Here is a 22,542-nt window from a genome sequence, read left to right as displayed (position 1 = left end):
CATTTTGGCCTTGGGAGACAGAGAGAAAGAGACAGAGAGACAGGGAGAGAAAGAGAGAGAGAATATGACCTTTCTCGGGCTGTGTTTACGCAGCCCCCCTAAGAACAAAGTTCTATTTTTCTCGTCATAGCCAATCTTTGTTTCTGGCTGTCCATCCTTTTACGTTTGTACATTTTTGCATATGTACCCATATCAGATTTGCACATTCACATTGATGTAGCCTATGAAATAGCATGCAGACGCAATGGTCATTCATTTCCTGTCACTGTTCCTTTAAATATTGGAGTAGTTGCTCTTGGTCATGGCACATGTGGTTTAGATCAGATATGCCAAATAAAAAGATGTATTTGGCTGCCTGTGTGAACGCAGCCTAACGTACAGTATGTCCGTAGACACAGTCATTCAGAGATGTCCCCTCCATATCCACTGGACTGCCACCCACAAGACGGGTGCATGTGTCGGTTGATAGGCCAAGGCATCACCTACAGTCAATCAATCAATCATTCAATATTGATTTTGCGCACCTGACCGCCACCCCTTGTCTTACCGGAGGTAGCTGCTCTGTCTTGCGATTGCACGGAAAACCCTGCCAACTGTATATTATCCATGTCGTTGTTCAGCCACGACTCGGCGAAACATAAGATATTACAGTTAATGTTCCGTTGGTAGGATAGTCTCGAACAGAGCTCATCCGGTTTATTCTCCAATGATTGCACATTGGCCAATAGGATGGATGGTAGAGGTGGGTTACCCATTCGCCAAAATTCTCACAAGGCACCCGGACCTGCATCCTCTGTATCGGCGTCTCTTCTTCATGCAAATGACGGGGATTTTGGGCCTGGTCCGGTATCAGCAGTAAGTCCTTCTAGTCCACTCGTTAAAGAAAAACTCTTCATCCATTTAGAGGTGAGTAATCACTGTTCTGATATCCATAAGCTCTTTTGGGTCATAAGAGGCGGTGGACAGATGTTGTATATCTTCAGCAGAATTGTCCAAGACCATTTTTCCTTTTTAGGACTTTTATTACGTGTATTGACCGTATCTCACCAACAGAGATGTTGAATGAGGAAGTAAAATATTTTAAATAGATGTTATCTTGTTATCTTGCAAATCTTCGGACACACAAAAAGCGGGACTGATCTCTCTCCTACTGAAGTAGGAGCCAGGGGGGGGGGCGAATACAAAGACCCAGTATTTTAATCTTTAAAAAAAAGTTGTAGGCCCCTCACTCTTCAATGTTGTGACTTAAAATATTGGCAAGATATATTGCTCATAGAGTAAAAAAGGTCATACCGGACATTATTCATCACGATCCGACATGATTCTTAAAAGGAAGACACACTGGAGACGACATTCGGAAACTACTAGAAATCACGAGAAAGCAGGGAAACCAGGAATTATCGGTAAGCAGGTTTTTAGAAAGCATTTGATACATTATTTCCAGAATCTCAACTTTGGAGAATCTCTCATAAGACGGTATAAAAGTAATGTGTAACAATTGTTTATGTAAAACAATACATAATGGTTACTTCCCTGAGAACGTTGAGTTGTCAAGAGGCATACCTATTTGTTATGGCCATTGAATAGTTAGCTTTGAAAATCAGGTCTAATACTAACGTTAAGAGGCAAACAATTAAGAGATTAGAGATGATAATGTCAATGTACGCCGATGATTCAAGTTCTCAGGTGCACAATCTTCAACCTTGAAGGGCCTCATTGAGAACCTGGACAATGTCTCCAGTTTCTCTGGACTAAAAAACAACTATGATAAGTGTACTATATTACGGATTGGATCTCTAAAAGCTGCAAACTTGAAATTGCCATGTGTTCTCCCGATTAAATGGGCAGATGGTGAAGTCGATGTGCTTGGTGTACATATCCCGTAAAAGTGGATCGATCTTGCAACAATTAACTTAGATTGAAAACGTAGCAAAATAGATAAGAGTCTTGAAACACCTCAACCGTTTACAGGAACATTACCTTGGTGAATTCTCTCGTGATATCTCAGTTTACATATTCATTTATGGTTCTGCCGACTCCAGGAGAATCCTTATTCAAATCATGCAAGAAAATCATATTTCTCTTTATTTGGAATGGCAAACCAGATAAAGTTCAAACGAGCATATTTATAACCAAATTGGTTTCAATTGTTTAAGAGTGGACCCTTTGCCTTTTTGTAGATGAAACATTTTCGGGGTACTGACAATGGATCCCTGTTTAAAGCATCCTCCTTTTTAAATGAAGCCCTACCGAGTTGGCCACAACTTCAATGTCATCTTCCAGAAATGGCAGATCTAACAATTATGTCACACAAGCGACTAACAACAGTGTATGGAGATGTATCCTCAATACAAAATGATAACCCGAGGTTAGGTTAAATGTGGAAGATACATTTCGGGTTGAATGCGTTCAAGTTGCGCAACTGTCTAGGTATCCTCTTTCCCTTTTAAACAGTTCCAAGTGGCCCTGCCTGTCAGGTATACTCCCTCTCCGGCGAGGTCGCCGGTCTGCCTAATATTACGCACACCTGTCACCATTGTTACGCGCACCAGCGCCTCATCAGACTCACCTGGACTCCATCACCTTCCTGATTACCTTATATGTCACTCCCTTTGGTTCCTTCCTCAGGTGTTAATGACTCTGTTTGTGTTCCACGTCTATACGCTACTCGGGTCTCTACGTTGTTCTAAGACCTGCGATCTTGAACATGCCCGCTTTAAAATTATTACATAAGAAGGCATTGTAGTCGTGGTTACGGTTATTGTGGTTATTATTGTATTATTATACAATATTGTAGTTACAGTAGCCTCAACTTTTTATATTTGACTAATTTTAAGGTCGAATCAATACTGCTACCTTAGTTGGTAAGATCGCCGTAACTTTAGGCTATTTAATGTCTTACAAAAGTGATATTGAACGTCAGTTCAGTGCAAGTAAAACATTTTTATCAGGACAGGCTACGATTGGTGGTATTTCAAAAGACAGAAAAAAGCAAAGTAAGGATATTACCCTATTCAAATCATTGGACGCAAAGTCTCCTAGCCTAGTGACTCCATTACTAAGAAAAATAGCTCTGCCTACGTTTATATATATATATATATTTTTTTTTAAAGGACCTAAATATAGCTGTGTGCAGGGGCACACACACAAACACCTGGCCATACCCCATTTATAGCTGAAATGACGCCCCTGCATGGAAAAGCAGGGGAAATTGTATCCTTAAAAAAGTATGATGTAATAGGATTTCCATACATTTCTCCCTATTGGAAATCATTGTTTGCTGCTTCGTTTCCTAACCTAACTGTTGTTAGTCCCATCAAACATTGTGGTTGTAACGTAGGCCTACAAATGAACAAACGCCAGAGTTGGTTGACAGTATCATAAATGTAGACATTTTTAACCTTAGTAGGCTATTCGCCTCCGCTGTGAATGTGCCTGGTCTGGTTCTCACATTAGCATGTGCCTAAAAGTGATCACGTTTTGTGAGGACAAATTCAACGGGACAGTGAGCTGGTATGATCTTTTATATAGGGGAGAGTGGGGTAAGTCGAGCTGAAGCGGGGTAAGAGAAAAGGTGGTAGGTTGAGACCTCCTTGTTTCTAGGGAACCAGACACAAAATACATATTTTGGGCCAAATAGTTAGGGAGAGGTCATCATTTCATGGAGTCTGTGAAGTAGAAGCCACATGGAAAAAGCTGTAAGTCAATGATAAGTCAAATAGTAAGTAAAATCCATTTATTCATTTATTTACAGAGTTCCTCTGTCCAGTGTCTGTATTCTTTTGCCCAACTTAATCTTTTATTTTTATTGACCATTATGAGATATGGCTTTTTCTTTGCAACTCCCTAGAAGGCCAGCATCCCGGGGTCGTCTCTTCACTGTTGACGTTGAGACTGATGTTTTGCGGGTACTATTTAATGAAGCTGCCAGTTGAGGACCTGTGAGGCACCTGTTTCTCAAACGAGTCACTTTAATGTACTAATGTCCTCTTGCTCAGTTGTGCACCATGGCCTCCCACTCCTACTTCTATTCTGGTTAGAGCCAGTTTGCACTGTTCTGTGAAGGGAGTAGTTCACAGCGTTGTACTGTAAGGTCTCTCGTCCTCCTCTTCTGAGGAGGAGAAGCGAGAAGGATCGGAGGACCAAAACGCAGCGTGGTAAGTGTCCATAATGTTTATTTTAGAACATAAACTGAACACTACGAATTACAAAACAATAAACGTGAAATGAACTAAACAGTCCCGTGTGGTGACAAACACTGACACAGAAGACAAACACCCACAACCCAAAAGTGAAACCCAGGCTACCTAAGTATGATTCTCAATCAGGGACAACAATTGACAGCTGCCTCTGATTGAGAACTATACTAGGCCGAACTCAAAAACCAACATAGAAAAACAAACAGACTGCCCACCCAACTCACGCCGTGACCATACTAAAACAAAGATAAAATAACAGAACTATGGTCAGAACGTGACATGTACAAGATCTTCAATGTATTGGCAATTTCTCACATGGAATAGCCGTCATTTCTCAGAACAAGAATACACTGATGAGTTTCAGAAGAATTGATGATGACGTTTCTGGCCATTTTGAGCCTGTAATCGAACCCACAAATGCTGATGCTCTAGATACTCAACTAGTCTAAAGAGGGCTAGTTTTATTGCTTCTTTAATCAGCACAACAGTTTTCAGCTGTGCTAACATATTTGCAAAAGGGTTTTCTAATGATCAATTAGCCTTTTAAAATGATCAACTTGGATTAGCTAACACAACGTGCCATTGGAACACAGGAGTGATGGATGCTGATAATGGGCCTCTGTACACCTATGTAGATATTCCAATAACTACCAGCTACAATAGCCATTTACAACATTAACAATGTCTACAATGTAATTCTGATCAATTTGATGTTATTTTAATGGACAAAAATGTGCCTTTCTTTAAAAAACAAGACCATTTCTAAGTGACCCTAAACTTTTTTACGGTAGTAGAGAGAGAGAGAGAGAGAGAGAGAGAGAGAGAGAGAGAGAGAGAGAGAGAGAGAGAGAGAGAGAGAGATCTCTTTGTTAGAAAGAATGCTACAGTATATTTCCCTTGACAGAGTGATGCTGAATGTAAAAAATAGCTTAACTTACCCTACTCTCCCCTACAGGGGGTATCATCTTATTGTAATAGGTTACCACGGCATCACATTTTGCTTCTGAGAGACACCTGAAACAGGACACGTGGTAGCATTTTCCACAATTAAGACCCTTTTCAGGCAGAAAATATATGCTAAACTGTCCTTCTCACACGGAGAAGAGCTCCAATAAGCCGTTCGAAATCCATGTAAAGAACAGACATATAACTTTTTAGACTTGCTGTTTGGAACCAGAAAAAGTCGTCACCTAGATGTGCTTTAAGCGGTCCGTCTACTTAGTGGGAACTAACGCAAGTTGTTGCCAGGCACACATTGCATGTCAAGTCTTTTCATTGATACCCTCTTCATCTAAACGGGCTCCATTTTGAAATAGACACAAGCACCGTATCTTGGGCATTTCCTGCTTTGAGCAGCAGAGGGCATGATAGGGCTTGTTAATGTGACTTGGTTGTTGCTCCAGCTCAACCAGGATGATCTCCAGTTTCGAGGGAGAACGGATGACATCAACATTAACCCGTTAATAAAATATGGTTCCAGATGTGGAATTATAGAGCAAACTGTTTTTTTTCCCTCCCCATTTTCCACCTAAAATGCCTCAACAACATACATGTGTATGCAGATACTGGGTTTTTCTAAAAGGTAGATGATTTTCTTGGAGACGTGATTGTCTGTGAATAAGCGAATCGGTCAGTCTGCTTACAGTGGGATGTGTGACAAATACAGAGCAGCAAGTTCACTTGACATTAACCATGAGATGTATAGGTAATCAGTGATTTATTGATGATTTAAAATATACAGAATGCTTCCTTGTGTATATACTGGACGTAGTCTATTCATTACAATATACTGTCATGTCAGACCCTGAAAGAGAGCGACTCTCCGTTTGGGCTGATCTGTCACCCACTAGCACCTCTCCCATTAAGAGGGGAATAAGGCAACCTCTGAGCGACACACAACAAAACTGTACTGCCGCACACATGTGCAACAGATAGAGAATAGATGAGGGGAGGATGAGGGGAGGATGTGGTTCTGTAATATAGGATATACACAGTAATGAGTAGGTTGTACACAATTAGCATAGCATGAGCATGAACCCAATACAATAGCACAGCAAGAGCGCTGGTAAGAGCAGTATAAATATAAAGGACTGTATAGATCATGGCTAGTTAAACAAACAATTATCATGAACTACTACCAACAGTAAATAGTAAACACACAACTATCTTCTGTAAATCCAATCAGTGGAGTGAAGAGACACTGGCCTGCACTGTCAGAAGAGCTGTCAGGTGTCCCGACTCCTAACAACAGTGCCCCTTAGCAACCCATCAGGGCTCAGGTCACACAGGTCAGGGAGTTTGAGAGGCTGTTTTTTAAAAGTACCCCTAGACTCTCAGGTTCCGGGTTGTGGCGTGTGCAGCTTGAAAGGGTTTGTGAGATGCGGATAACAGTCACTTCCAGGGATTGATAATGGACCCCATGACCATTTGATGGAGGTGTCTTCCAGAAAGTCCTTTGATCTCTCTTGTTTTTGAAGCATCCTCCCTCCCAAAACAGGTGGCTTTGCATCAGTCACTTCCAGTTAATCTTCCAGCATGTAACACGTCCCTGCAGTTTCATCTGGGGGAAGACTTATGGTGTTAACAGGCTTACATCCTGCATGCACTTTATCATCGTTCACAATGTTCATTTTTGCAGTTTACAGGCATCACCAGCCTCTCATCAGCCTCCCTTGTGGCACAGAAAGTACACTATAACAAAAAAACGGTTGTTTTTATGGTAATTTACTGGCAGCCAGTTACATGTACGTTTCTATAAAAAAGGATACAGTATGTTACCGTAAATTCCAAATAAACGTTTCTTTAACAATATATTTAACCAAAGTTTCTTTAGGATATACGGTAACATATTATACCTTTTTTTACAGTAACTTACAGATAACTGGCTGCCAGTAAGTTACTGTAAAAACAACCATATTTTTTGTGTGTAACTCAACTAAACACGCTGAGTGGAAAAGTAAATCCAGAAGACAGATCAGAGCGATCTTAATTGCTCAATAGTGTAGGTAAATGAAAAGGTCAGACTCGCCCACACCAGAGCACCAAAGGAGCAGAAGAAAGATAATTATACCATAATCGTTGAAATTGCGAGCGATGGGAGGACAAATTGTCCCCACACTGCCCTTTTTAGGGGACTTTAACCTCCCTTCCATACAGACTTGGAGATGCACACACACACACACACACACACACACACACACACACACACACACACACACACACACACACACACACACACACACACACACACACACACACACACACACACACACACACACACACACACACACACACACACACACACACACACACACACACACACACACACACACACACACACACACACACACACACATTTGGCAGCCATAGAAACCAAAGCAATTCCTGTTTTTTTATCGCTTTGGTGCAATTTTCACAAGCATGTGGTACATTTTCACATCTCTTAATACAAAACTCAAAACGGATCATAAAAAAGGCAGAAAAACATGTTTTACATTCCAATACATGTTCATACTGTATAAAGTAATCGGCGTTCACAATGCAATGCTTTCATTACTTTTGATACGATTGTCTTTTATTTTGTTAAAATACATTTGACTATTAGTTCAACCGACTGCTCTTAATTGATGATCACTTAAATTTTAAACTAGGTTTGTCTAATGCAAATTTGGAGAACTAGAAACACAAACAGAATAATATATACCTGAGTGTACCACAATGATGATTACTACTTTGATTTGACTTCACAGTAAGTTTTTCAAGAATCTGTTATTGACAAGATCAGAGATGTGCTGTATGTAACCAATCGAAGCATCGGTCGCGTACACGGATTAGCCGAAGCCACAGAAGCTGCAGCGAAAGTCTTGGGTTTCTAGCTCCTACAGTGCAATAATACAATATCAATACAATGCCAGTACGGAAATAATCCAGAAAGAAATGCATTCCCTATGCAGTAAACATGTTGCATTGGAAAATACAGTACTGTAATACTATAATATATGCCATTTACGTAGCAGGCACCTTTATCCAGTGACAGGAATCCACACACTTTGACATGTGTACCCGGTGGGAATCAAACCCACAACCTTTGGCGGTGCTAGTCCAATGATATTATGAACTGAGGCGTGTACAGGACTACTACAATACATCATTTACAATAGAATACTATAAAATACAATACACGATTACAGTACAGCTGGAAGGTGTATGATTTTCATCCCCGTGAGAGCACCACCATCCTTCAGGACATGGATGAGGCAGGCAATGAGTTCAATCCAGACCTACAGTACCAGTCAAAAGTTTGGGCACACCTATTAATTTTTCTTTATTTTTGACTATTTTCCACATTGTAGAATAATAGTGAAGACATCAGAACTATGAAATAACACATATGTAATCACGAAGTAACCAAAAAAGTGTTAAACAAATAAAAATATGTATTTTAGATTTAAGATTCCTCAAAGTAGCCACCCGTTGCCTTGATGACAGCTTTGCACACTCTTGGCATTCTCTCAACCCGCTTCATCTGGAATGCATTTCCAACCATTTGGAATGAGTTTTGGGTTGCTTTTCCTTCACTCTGCGGTCCAATTCATCCCAAACCATCTCAATTGGGTTGAAGTCGGGTGATTGTGGAGGCCAGGTCATCTGATGCAGCACTCCATCACTCTCCTTCTTGGTCAAATAGCCCTTGCACAGCCTTGGAGGTGTGTTGGGTCATTGTCCTGTTGAAAAACAAATGATAGTGCCACTAAGCGTAAACTAGATGGGATGGCGTATCACTGCAGAATGCTGTGGTAGCCATGCTGGTTTAGTGTGCCTTGAATTCTAAATAAATCCCTGACAGTGTCACCAGCAAAGCACCGCCACACCATCACACCACCATGCTTCATGGGCGGTTGGAACCAAAAATCTCAAATTTCAACTCATCAGACCAAAGGACAGATTACCACTGGTCTAATGCCCATTGCTTGTGTTTCTTGGCCCAAGCAAATCTCTTCTTATTATTGGTGTCCTTTAGTAGTGGTTTCTTTGCAACAATTTGACAATGAAGGACTGATTCACGTAGTCTACTCTGAACAGTTGATGTTGAGATGTGTCTGTTATTTGAACTCTGAAGCATTTCTTTGGGCTGCAATTTTGGATGCTGGTAACTCTATTGAACTTATCCTCTGCAGCAGAGGTAACTCTGGGTATCACAGCTCAGGCTAAGACCTAGATGCAGACACAGGAGGCGGATAGTACGAATCTCAGAGTTTATTATAGTACAAGGGGCAGGCTATCCAAATCAGAGTCAGGCAGGTACAGGACGACAGACAGAATCAAGGTCAGGAAAGGCAGAAAGGTCAGAACTGGGAAGACAAGGAAAAACAAAAACTAGAGCACAGGCAACATGGGCACACGCTGGTAGAACTTGATGGGGACAAGACGAACTGGTAACGGAAACGGAAATCGTAACCAGAGATCGCAAGTATAAATACACAGTGGATATTGGGGGAAGATAGGAGACACCTGGTGGGGGGTGGAGACAAACACAAAGACAGGGGAAACAGATCAGGGTGTGACTCTGCGTCTTGCTCTACTGGTGCCGTCATAATGGGAGATAGTTTCATCATAGTGCTTGATGTTTTTTTGTGACTGCACTTGAAGAAACTTTTGAAGTTCTTGAAATTTTCCAGAGTGTCTTAAAGTAATGATGGACTGTCATTTCTCGTTGCTTATTTGAACTGTTCTTGCCATAATATGGACTTGTACCAAATAGGGCTATCTTCTAAATTCCACCCCTACCTTGTCTCAACACAACTGATTGGCTCAAACGCATTAAGAAGGAAAGAAATTCTACAGATGAACTTTTAACAAGGCACACCTGTTAATTGGAATGCATTCCAGGTGACTACCTCATGAAGCTGGTTGAGAGAATGCCAATAGTGTGCAAAGGTGTCATCAAGGCAAACTTGTGACTGGTACTGTATGTCAGCCTTGGGTTTGCCATGCCAAATGGTTTCCCCAGATGCATGAACAATTAAGATATATACTGCAATTTCGATGAGAACCTATGGCCAAATGCTCAAGGCTTGATGCAAGCTAGTGTCTGCTAAACATTATGTTTCTTTCATTTCTTTCATTTGATTACATTGTGAAAGATGTCTTCAGTGATCATACCTTTGACCACACGTGGGATAGCAGTTATGGAAATGTGATGTTCAGTCAATTTTATTGGGTAATGCAAGTGTGTTGCCTAATGTGAAAACAGTGCAATGTACTGTAACATACAGTACTGTAACATACTACATCCAAAGGTGAATTTTGAAACATGTTTTGCTTTTGAATTGACTAGTTAAAATAACTCAATTGAAAAGACATCATGTAGTGTTTTGGTGATTAAATCAATGTACTGATATTTCACAGTAAACTTCTATTTTGGATCAATGGTTGTGTGGTGAAAGATGTCTTACAAACACAATGCATAAACAATGAACGGTTTTGAATTCAATACTGGCTGCATTCACAAGTCTTACCAGTTTAGAGCTTTGTACTAAGAGTTTTGAAAATTCACCACATACTTATGAAAATATTACCAAAGCGATAAAACAAACTGTATTGTGCTTAAACTCCTGTGTTCCCCCTAAACACTGTCAATAATTATTTTCCACCATAATTTGCAAATAAATTCATTAAAAATCCTCCAATGTGATTTTCTGGATTTTTTGTCTTCTCATTTTGTCTGTCATAGTTGAAGTGTACCTATGATGAAAATTACAGGCCTCTCTCATATTTTTAAGTGGGATAACTTGCACAATTGGTGGCTGACTAAATACTTTTTTGACCCACTGTATATATCTATATTTCTTTAGAGTTTAAGTATTGAGATAGTAACTCGTTAAACAACTTTTCCCGTGGTGCCCCAAGTTCCTAATGAATGAATTGTTGCATGATTAATTTAATCTAATAACAATTAAACATAGTAGGTCATTATTCGATGAATAACAGTCATCACATTAATGATAGTCATGCCACGACAACACATATACATAATTATATCACTGCCTGTGGCTAACCCACACATGGGGTTAGCCACAGGGTTCAATTCTCGGGCCGACTCTTTTCTCTGTATATATCAATGATGTCGCTCTTGCTGCGGGTGATTCTTTGATCCACCTCTACGCAGACGACACAATTCTATGTTCATCTGGCCAATTCTTTGGACACTGTGTTAACAAACCTCCAAACGGGTTTCAAAGCCATGCATCACTCCTTCGTGGCCTCCAACTGCTCTTAAATGCTAGTAAAATGAAATGCATGCTCTTCAACCGATCACTGCCCACACCTGCCTGCCCGAACTAGCATCACTACTCTGGACAGTTCTGACTTAGATATGTGTAGTTGTCCACATATTCTAGGTGTCTGGCTAGACTGTAAACTCTCCTTCCAGACTCACATTAAGCACCTCCGATCCAAAGTTAAATCCAGAATCGGCTTCCTATTTTGCAATAAAGCCACCTTCACTCATGCTGCCAACTTACCCTCGTAAAACTGACCATCCTACCGATCCTTGACTTCTGCAATGTCATTTACAAATTGGCCTCCAACACTCTACTCAGCAAATTGAATGCAGTCTATCACAGTGCCACCCGTTTTGTCACTAAAGCCCCATATACTACCCCCCACTGCGACCTGTATGCTCTCGTTGGCTGGTCCTCACAACATATTTGTCACCAAACCCACTGGCTCCAGGTCATCTATAAGTCTTTGCTAGGTACAGCTCTGCCTTATCTCAGCTCACTGGTCACCATAGGAACACCCACCCGTAGTACAAGCTCCAGCAGGTATATCGCACTGGTCATCCCCAAAACCAACACTCCCTTTGGCCACCTTTCCTTCTAGTTCTCTGCTGCCAATGACTGGAACGAATTGCAAGAATCACTGAAGTTGGTGACTTATATCTCCAACTTACTGATCACTGCAGCTGTACACAGCCCATCTGTAAATAGCCCATCCAACTAACTACCTACATCATCCCCATATTTATTTTTATGCACTTGTGCACACCAGTATTTCTACTTGCACATCCTCATCTGCACATATATCACTCCAGTGTAAATTGCTAGAATGTAATTACTCTGCCACTGTTGGCCTATTTATTGCCGTACCTCCTTACATCATTTGCACACACTGTATACAGATTTTTCTATTGTGTTATTGACTGTACGTTTGTTTATCCCATGTGTAACTCTGTGTCGTTGTTTTTGTCGCACTGCTTTGATTTATCTTGGCCAGGTCGCAGTTGTAAATGAGAACGTGTTGTCAACTGACCTACCTGGTTAGATAAAGGTGAAATACATTTTTTTTATAAAACATCCCACTTCAATCCCACCAGCAATGGACACATCAAATCTTCTAATACTGTATCACCTGAAAAGCCTTGAAGGTGCAGGTGAGGTATTTACGTATGGGGTAGCAGAGAGATAGTTGTGTGTTTACAGTGGGAGTGGATGAAGGATAATGAATCATGCTACTTAGCTTGTTCTCCTCTCCGACTCCATAGGTGTTCTATTGGTAAGATTCCCAACACCCACGTTCCCAAAGCAATTGATTAGGGCGACAGGTAGCTTCGAAAGCAAATCGCATTTCCATCATTTTTATCCCATGTGTGATCATTGAAGATAATGTATTGTTCAGATATAATTACAGCAGAGGTGTACTGTAATCAAATGAAACAAACGTCATGTTTAGCAGACACTAGTTTGCATCAAGCCTGTCTTGAGCATTTGGCTATAAGTTTTCATTGACATCACAGTAAATGTCCTCATTGTTCATGCATCTGGGGTAAAAAACCTTTTGGCATGGCGAATCCAAGCCTGACATAGATCTGGAGTGATGTCAATGCATACCTCATCTATGGCCTAAAGGAGGGTGGTATGCTCAAGGTGATAGCGATCATACACCTTCCATCTGTATTGTAATCATGTATTGTATTTTACAGTATTCTATTGTACTTATGTATTGTAGTTGTCCTGTACATGGCTCAGTTGGCAAGGGCATGGCACTAGCAACACAAGAGTTGTCGGTTTGATTCCTACTGGGGTCACATACAAATAATGTATGGACTCACTGTTGTCACTTTAGATACAGTTAAAGCGTCTGCTGCTGCATATATTATGGTAATACAATACTTTAATACAAAACTTTTTTTCAATGTCAGATGAATTTTTTTACTGACTGTAAAGTAAAATCCTAATTGTCATCATCTTAATAGTACATTACAGGATACAGCATATTATACTTTATATGTTTCTACTTCACAAAATCTGTTGTAGACAACCCCGTTTAATATCTATAGGTATACCAAACATTTACGTGATCAGCAGTTACGAGCAGTAGGATTAAGTAATAGTAAATATGTATTTGAACAAATGAAAAAAGACTGCTTTGTGAAAGGCAATGACTTTACGTGTATTGCAAATGTGAACCATGTGTTTTCCAGATGAAATACTGATTAAGTTTGGTGAAAAAGTGACTGTAAGATTTTGCGTGTTATACTTAGCTAGTTGAAAATGTGCTTTAGAGTATTGAAACAACTGCTATTTTGATCTGTTTGGAGTTTTGTATTACGACTTGTTAAAGTGTACCACATACGTGTGAAAACTGCATCAAAGCGATCGAGTAAAAAAAAAAAAAGTGATATGGATTCACAGAACTGCCTTAAAGGTGAGCCGTCATGATGACGCATGCAGCAACACAGAAATATGTGGAAGTTCAGATGTTCAGTGTCAGATCTCTGAATGTCAGCATTGGGTGGAGGCCCCTCTTGTGGTTGACAGGTAGGGGGAGTGGGAGGGGTAGTGGCCCTCTAGAGAGAGGTGGGACATATAGGGGAGACCAGTGCGATATACATAGTGACAATTAACGCTTCCACGATGTGCTGATTATTTCTGATCGGTTTCCAAACCTATGATGTCCAGAGGAAGCAGATATGCAATATGTTGACACTACAGCGCAGTGAAGACTCGGACACACATTATCCCCAATGGTAATCGCTGCTCTGCTTGGCTTGTTTACATGGGGTTCATTTCATAGCGAAATGTCTGAGGCGTTCTGGTATTATTACATCACCACCAACAATTCAAGAATAAAGTGTTACAGTGACTTCGGAACGCATTCAGATTCCTTGACTTTTCCCATATTTTGTTACGCTACTGCCTTATTCTGAAATGGATTAAATAAATAAAATATCCTCAGCAATCTACACACAACACACCATAACGACACAGTGAAAACAGATTTTTAGACATTTTTGCAAATATCAATAATAACTGATTTAGATAAGTATTGTTTGAAAATATCAATAATAACTGATTTACATAAGTAATCAGACCCTTTGCTTTGAGTCTCGAAATTGAGCTCAGGTGCATCTTGTTTCCATTGATCTTCCTTGAGATGTTTCTACAACTTGATTGGAGTCCACCTGTGCTAAATTCAATTGATTGGACATGATTTGGAAAGGCACACACCTGTCTATATACGGTCCCACAGTTGACATTGCACGTCACAGCAAAAACCAAGCCATGGGGTGGAAGGAAATGTCTGTAGAGCTCCGAGACATGGTTGTGTTGAGGCAGAGATCTGGGGAAGGGTACCAAAATATGTATGCAGCATTGAAGGTCCCCAAGAACATTGGCATCCATCATTCTTAAATGGAAAAAGTTTGGAACCACCAAGACTCTTGCTAGAGCTGGCTGCCTGGCCAAACTGAGCAATCGAGGGAGAAGGGCCTCGGTTAGGGAGGTGACCAAGAACCTGATGGTCACTATGACAGAGCTCTGGAGTTCCTCTGTGAATATGGGAGAATCTTCCAAAAGAACAACCATCTTTGCAGCACTCCACCAATCAACCTTTATGGTAGAGTGGCCAGACGGAAGCCACTGCTCAGTAAAAGGCACATGATAGCCCACTTGGATTTTGAGACCATGAGAAACAAGATTCTTTGGTCTGATGAAACCAAGATTGAACTCTTTGGCCTGAATGCCAAGCATCACATCTGGAGGGTACCAGATGGAGGAAACTGGGAGACTAGTCAGGATCGAGGCAAAGATGAATGGAACAAAGTACAGAGAGATTATTTTCTGAATGTCCTTGTGTGGCCCAGCCAGAGCCTAGACTTGAACCCAATCGAACATCTCTGGAGAGACCTGGAAATAGCTGTGCAACAACGCTCCCCATCCAACCTGACAGCTTGAGAGGATCTGTAGAGAAGAATGGGGAAACTCCCCAAATACAGGCGTGCCAAGCTTGTGACATCATACCCAAGAAGACTCAAGGTTGAATCGCTCCCAAAGGTGCTTCAACAAAGTACTGATTAAAGGGTCTGAATACTTACAGTGGCAATAAAAAGTCTGTGAACCCTTTGGAAATACCTGGAGTTCTGCATAAATTGGTCATAAAATTTGTTCTGACCTTCATCTAGGTCACAACAATAGACAAACACAGTCTGCTTAAACTAATAACACACAAACAATTATCCGTTTTCATATCTTTATTGAACACACCGTATAAACATTCACAGTGCAGGGTGGAAAAGTATGTGAACCCTTGGATTTAATAACTGACCATCCTTTGGCAGCAATAACCTCAACCAAATGTTTTCTGTAGTTTCGGATTAGACCTGCACAATGGCCATTAGGGATTTTGGACCATTCCTCTTTACAAAACTGTTTCAGTTCAGCAATATTATTGGGATGTCTAGTGTGAACTGCTCTCTTGAGGTCATGCCACAGCATGTCCATCGGGTTGAGGTCAGGACTCTGACTGGGCCACTCCAGAAGACATATTTTCTTCTGTTGAAGCCATTCTGTTGTTGATTTACTTCTGTGTTTTTGGTAGTTATCCTGTTCCATCACCCAACTTCTGTTCAGCTTCAATTGGCGGACAGATAGCCTAACATTCTCATGCAAAATGTCTTGATACACTTGGGAATTCATTTTTCCGTCAATGACAGCAAGCTGTCCAGGCCCTGAGGCAACAAAGCAACCCCAAAATCATGATGCTCCCTCCACCATACTTTACATTTGGGATGAGGTTTTGATGTTGAGCTTTTTTTTTCTCCACACATAGTGTTGTGTGTTCCTTCAAAACAACTCAACTGTAGTTTTACATAATATTTTGCCAGTCTCGCTGTGGAACATCCAGGTGCACTTTTTCAAACTTCAGACGTACAGCAATGTTTTTTTTGGATAGCAGTCGCTTCTTCCGTGGTATCCTCCCATGAACACCATTCTTGTTTAGTGTTTTACGTATCATAGACTCGTCAACAGAGATGTTAGTATGTTCCAGAGATTTCTGTAAGTCTTTAGCTGACACTGTAGGATTCTTCTTAATCTCATTGAGCATTCTGCGCTGTGCTCTTACAGTCATCTTTGCATGACGGCCATTCCTAGGGAGAGTAGCGACAGTGCTGGACTTTCTCCATTTATAGACCATTTGTCTTACCGTGGACTGATGAATATCAAGGCTTTTAGAGATACTTTTGTAACCCTTTCCAGCTTTAAGCAAGTCAACAATTCTTAATCTTAGTTCTTCCGATATCTCTTTTGTTCGAGGCATGGTACACATCAGACAATGCTTCTTGTGAATAGCAAACTCAAATTTTGTGAGTGTTTTTTATAGGGCAAGGCAGCTCTAACCAACATCTCCAATCTCATCTCATTTATTGGACTCCGGGTTAGCTGATTCCTGACTCCAATTATCTTTTGGAGAAGTCATTAGCCTAGGCGTTCACATACTTTTTCCAAACTACACTGTGAATGTTTAAATGATGTAATCAATATAGACAAGAAAAATATAATAATTTGTGTGTTATTAGTTCAAGCACATTACGTTTGTCTATTGTTGTGACTTAGATGAAGATCAGATCAAATTTGATGACCAATTTATGAAATCTAGGTCATTCCAAATGGTTCACATACTTTTTCTTGCCACAGTATGTAAATGTGATATTTCCGTTTTTAATTTTTAATAAATTAGCAAAAAATTCAAAAATCCTGTTTTTGCTTTGCCATTATGGGGTCTTGTGTGTAGATTGATCAGGGGATAAAAACAATGTAATCAATTTTAGAGTTAGGCTGTAACCTAACAAAATGTGGGAAAAGTCAAGGGGTCTGAATACTTTCCGAGCGCACTGGATATGGGTGCAACATGGAAGGCATTCTAAAACCTGGCCATAATCTCTCTGTCTCTCTCTATATATATATATATATGGCCCTGCGGGGGACATATTTTATACCTGTCACACAGAGGAGGAACATTGTCTTATTAAATGCACCTCATTATTTGCTTAGGGTGTATGTGTGTGAGTGTATGCATTTGTGTGCTTGTGTGAGTGCATATTTGGGTATGTACATGTATGCGTGTCTCAAGTCTTGAAATAGCATATTTTTTGAAGTGATTTTCCTTCTAACTATTACAGATACAGTATATGGGGTAGAGGATACAAATATATCACATGCTATGATACATCGTTCAATAACTGAAGTAATACTGTGACTATTATGCATGTGATATGCATTTAATACATCAACAAATCCTCTGCAAACCTAATGCAAAAATCCATCTACAGCCCACAGCAGTTTCCTAGGTATATAACTGCCTTAGCTTGAACCTGTCTAATTCTTTGATGGAGTGACCCTTGCCTCTCACATCTGTCATCTCTCTGATTAAAATCAAATGTGAGGTGTGTCTGTGAGCAAAACGCCATTTTTCTCTTGAGTGGCAGTGAGGATGATATGCATTTGCATAATTGCAATGACCACGCGGGCTGAGATTATTGTGTGGTTGCTTGTCTGTCTATTCCATTGTAGCCGCTGAGAGCCAGTGGATTGCTCATTGACTCACCCAGCAGTTGCGTCTCCTAGCAACGCCTCTTGAATGTACTGTATGTCCACATCTCGTGGGCGCCTTTTAATAATCTGAGCAGCTATTGACATGTAAGCTTTGTTCAAAGATTTACGATGCATCTACAACTGTGCATTTCCCGAATGTCGTTCTTTCACTGTACCATGCATCGCACAGATACAGAGGGTGACGCACAGATACAGAGGGTGATGTTTATGCTCATACGAAGGGTATTCCCTTGCTAGGCAGAGAAATAAACCAAAATGCGGTGTGAGAATTCAGGAGCTGCACTGAATGAATGCAAGGCTAAGTCCCAATGATCTATTTTTTTCCCCCTCTGAAAGTGTGTACTTGTTCACTTCACTGACTTGAAAGGAAGTGACTGGTATGGTGGAAAGTAGCCCATGCCTCCGCTGATCCAATGCTTTTAGATGTGTGGGTCGCAGTGAGCACGTGTACAAAAAGGATATATCATTGAGACGCACCCCGAGACTGGATGAGCATTAGGGAAAACAACGATCTGCTCTCGGGTTCAGTTTGAATAGTGTGAAGACGATTGTCCGACCCTGTGTGATAATGTGAGGTTGATGAACGACTTTGATCTAGGTGTTTCATTAGTGGTGCCATGCTCCAGGAGGACAGGTTTACTAAATGGAGATAATTGCACGGATGTCCTTCTGGAACCTGTCTGTCACCGTGATTCTTTGATCCACAGCCCAAGGTGCCGTGACGTCACACAACCCGGGCTGGTAGCGTTGTCTTCACCTCGACCGTGTCAGAGCTGCTGATAGGAAAAAAAAGAAACACATCAAATGATTCATGAAACAACCACAAATGATAGTTTGGCTCTCTCCGGTTATTCTACTTAGGAAACAGGCTGCATTTAGTTTGCATGGGAGTCCATACTCGACAGCAGTGTGTTTGGTAGCGATAAGAATTGAGAAAGGATATCTGTGTGTACTGTAGGTGATGAATTCTGCTGGTGTGACATGCATTGTTGTTGCCAGAGTGGTGGGAAAATGGTGGCGGATATAAATCAAATCAAATCAAATTTATTTATATAGCCCTTCGTACATCAGCTGATATCTCAAAGTGCTGTACAGAAACCCAGCCTAAAACCCCAAACAGCAAACAATGCAGGTGTAAAAGCACGGTGGCTAGGAAAAACTCCCTAGAAAGGCCAAAACCTAGGAAGAAACCTAGAGAGGAACCGGGCTATGTGGGGTGGCCAGTCCTCTTCTGGCTGTGCCGGGTAGAGATTATAACAGAACATGACCAAGATGTTCAAATGTTCATAAATGACCAGCATGGTCAAATAATAATAAGGCAGAACAGTTGAAACTGGAGCAGCAGCACAGTCAGGTGGACTGGGGACAGCAAGGAGCCATCATGTCAGGTAGTCCCGGGGCACGGTCCTAGGGCTCAGGTCCTCCGAGAGAGAGAAAGAAAGAGAGAATTAGAGAGAGCATATGTGGGGTGGCCAGTCCTCTTCTGGCTGTGCCGGGTGGAGATTATAACAGAACGTGGCCAAGATGTTCAAATGTTCATAAATGACCAGCATGGTTGAATAATAGTAAGGCAGAACAGTTGAAACTGGAGCAGGAGCATGGCCAGGTGGACTGGGGACAGCAAGGAGTCCTCATGTCAGGTAGTCCTGGGACATGGTCCTAGGGCCCAGGCCAGTTGAAACTGGAGCAGCAGCATGGCCAGGTGGACTGGGGACAGCAAGGAGTCATCATGTCAGGTAGTCCTGGGGCATGGTCCTAGGGCTCAGGTCCTCCGAGAGAGAGAAAGAAAGAGAGAAGGAGAGAATTAGAGAACGCACACTTCTCATGTGAAAGCCACCTCATCATGTGCTTGACAGACAATATATATTCTCCTTGACAGGGCATCATGACTCCTGCTGTCCTGGCACGTTGCCTCTGAGATTTGAATCATCAGCTGTTGTCGACTATTGTTTTTATGTGGGTTTTCTATACATTCCTCATGATGTAGGAAGGGTTTTCATAGACTTGTTTTCTGACTATATTTATAAAGGACATTTTGAAATTCCAGTGTGAATCAAAATCCTCGGCCTATCCGGGCCTGCACCGAGATTGACTGATAAGAATGCCCAAATGTTTCCCTAGGCATCAACGTCCCATACAGCATCTGACTCAAACAAATAGAAACATTGAGATGAGCTGCTTCCAAACACACAGACTCAACCATCTTTTATGTTGTTGTTGTCGCATATTGTTTTATCTGTCATATCCAACTTCCTCCCTTTTCCGCTCCTATTTCAGGAGCTCGCAGGTGACAGCCGCTTGAGTGCAGCGCCAAACTCCCAAATGTCTAGCCCGGCGTGTGCGTTTACGATTCCCCTCGAGGTGAGAGAGATGTCTCCCATCTGGCTGACTCCAGTCTGTTTGCAACTCTCCTGTGACCTGCTGCTCTGTATGGCCTACTCCGCTGTCCTCCCAGAAGCTCGGCTCTGAATTCATTTCACCATTTTACAGGAATTGGTGGTGCTTACTTAAATCCAACAGCTGCAATCGACTCCCTCTTTGTGTGAATTCATGGACAACAGTAAGCTACTCTGGATTTGTTATAATGTGCAAAATCTACTCTCGTCTAGGATATTACTTGCATGATCACCGATGACTGTTAAGCATTCAACATAGAATTCACAATGTATGTTACAGAAAGAACATCAACAAAGGTCATTATCTGTTTCGTTTTGCCTCTGGGGTAGTACAAGGACATGATTGACTATGCAGTGTGGAAATTATTCAGGTTTGCCGTTTTGGAGAGAGCCATCCCAAATGCATAATTGCTCCTTAACGTCAAACTGCCGCAGGGGGGAAATCTGACACTGAAACCACCCCACTGAGATAAGATTCTTTTAAGATCTGGGAACTATATTCAAATTTGTTGACCTTCTTCCACAGCACAGGCCATCTTCTCAGTTTCACGAAGCCTCCAAAAATCTATGTCTGTGTCCCACATTGCACCCCATTTCCGACATACAACACATAACTCCTTGTCAGAGGACACATATTTGATCCCTCTCCTGGACTGAACGCATGTTTTACTATTCCATAATACATTTCCTGACTTAGTTTAGTTTAGTTTAGAATAATACAGTTTGGAATAATACAGTTTGTGCTTGAAAAGGTGGATATGAGGCAGTATATTTAGCGAGTCACGATCTGGTCTGATGTGGTTATTAGTCTATTTCCAGGACAGAGCAGACTGTTCTGTTTCTGGTAGCATGTCAGTTCGAAATCACAGGCATGTGATTATAGGTAGCTGTGAAGGCCCTGGCTGTCTGGCGGGAGGAAATGAAGAAGATGTCACTCTCTCATCTCTCTCAAAGTCAAAACCCGTTTTTGATTTGGTCTCCTGGCTCATCTACCACCAAGTCAACTTCCCATTTCAAGCCACACTGTTAAAAAAAAAAGCCGGAGCTGGTTTTGAAAAATATTGTTGAGTAAAGTACTGATTCATTTTTGCAACAAAAAAAAAAACTAAAATCCACGCCCATCATTATCATATTTCCCAGCATCTTATGCTACACGAACATAAATAACTCGTTTTTCTAAACTAACATTCTAAATGCAGGTTGCATGTGATTAAAACTTATAATTGTTGGATATCCTCTCTTTGGCTGGATTCCAATAGGAATTACACATTCCTTTTGCAAGCGATAATGTGACTTGCAGGCTTGATGTGGCCTGTAAACCAGGAATTTCAGACCACTGTGTTAGGGCATTAATACCCCTCCTCCCCAGGCTCAAATTGCTGGGGCATAGAGCCTGGTGGGAGAGGGCGCAAGCTTGTTACAGCTGTATTATGCGGAACAAAAATAGAAATTCAAAGTGCAAGATTTTCAAAGAATTTACTGAGTTACAGTTCATGTAAGGAAATCAGTCCATTTAAATACATTTGTTTGGCCCTAATCATGGACTGGGAACACAGATAAGCATCTGTTGCTCACAGATGCCTTTAAAAAATGGTAGGTGCGTGGATCAGAAAACCAGTCAGTATCTGGTGTGACCACCGCTTGCCTCATGCAGCGCCCACCGGTTTTAAGGTCTCTGCACTAGCTGCCTGTGAGTTTTAGATAATTCTATTGTTTTTTAAATCAATCCATGATTGTGCACTCCAATACATGTCAGACATGCTTTTAAGTTATGTACCCATTAGGTCCCTCACGTCCTCTTGAACTTGACTTTTAACTATCCCAAAGCCTAGGACCAAGAGGCATGGAGAGGAAGCCTTTAGTTAACATGCCCCCAGCCTCTGGAATAGCCTGCCAGAGAACCTGAGGGGAGGGGGGGGGCGAAACTGTCGACATATTTAAAAGAGATCTTAAAACACACCTTTATAGCTTTGCTTTTCCTTAGGGTGCTTTTTAGTCATCCAGTTTGTATTGTTTTTGATCCACTACAATAGCCATAAGTCTGTTGACAAC

This window comes from Oncorhynchus gorbuscha, linkage group LG09 (genome assembly GCF_021184085.1).
Source record: "Oncorhynchus gorbuscha isolate QuinsamMale2020 ecotype Even-year linkage group LG09, OgorEven_v1.0, whole genome shotgun sequence".
In the NCBI taxonomy this organism is placed as follows: Eukaryota; Metazoa; Chordata; class Actinopteri; order Salmoniformes; family Salmonidae; genus Oncorhynchus; species Oncorhynchus gorbuscha.
Note: the sequence above shows the minus strand (reverse complement) of the source record.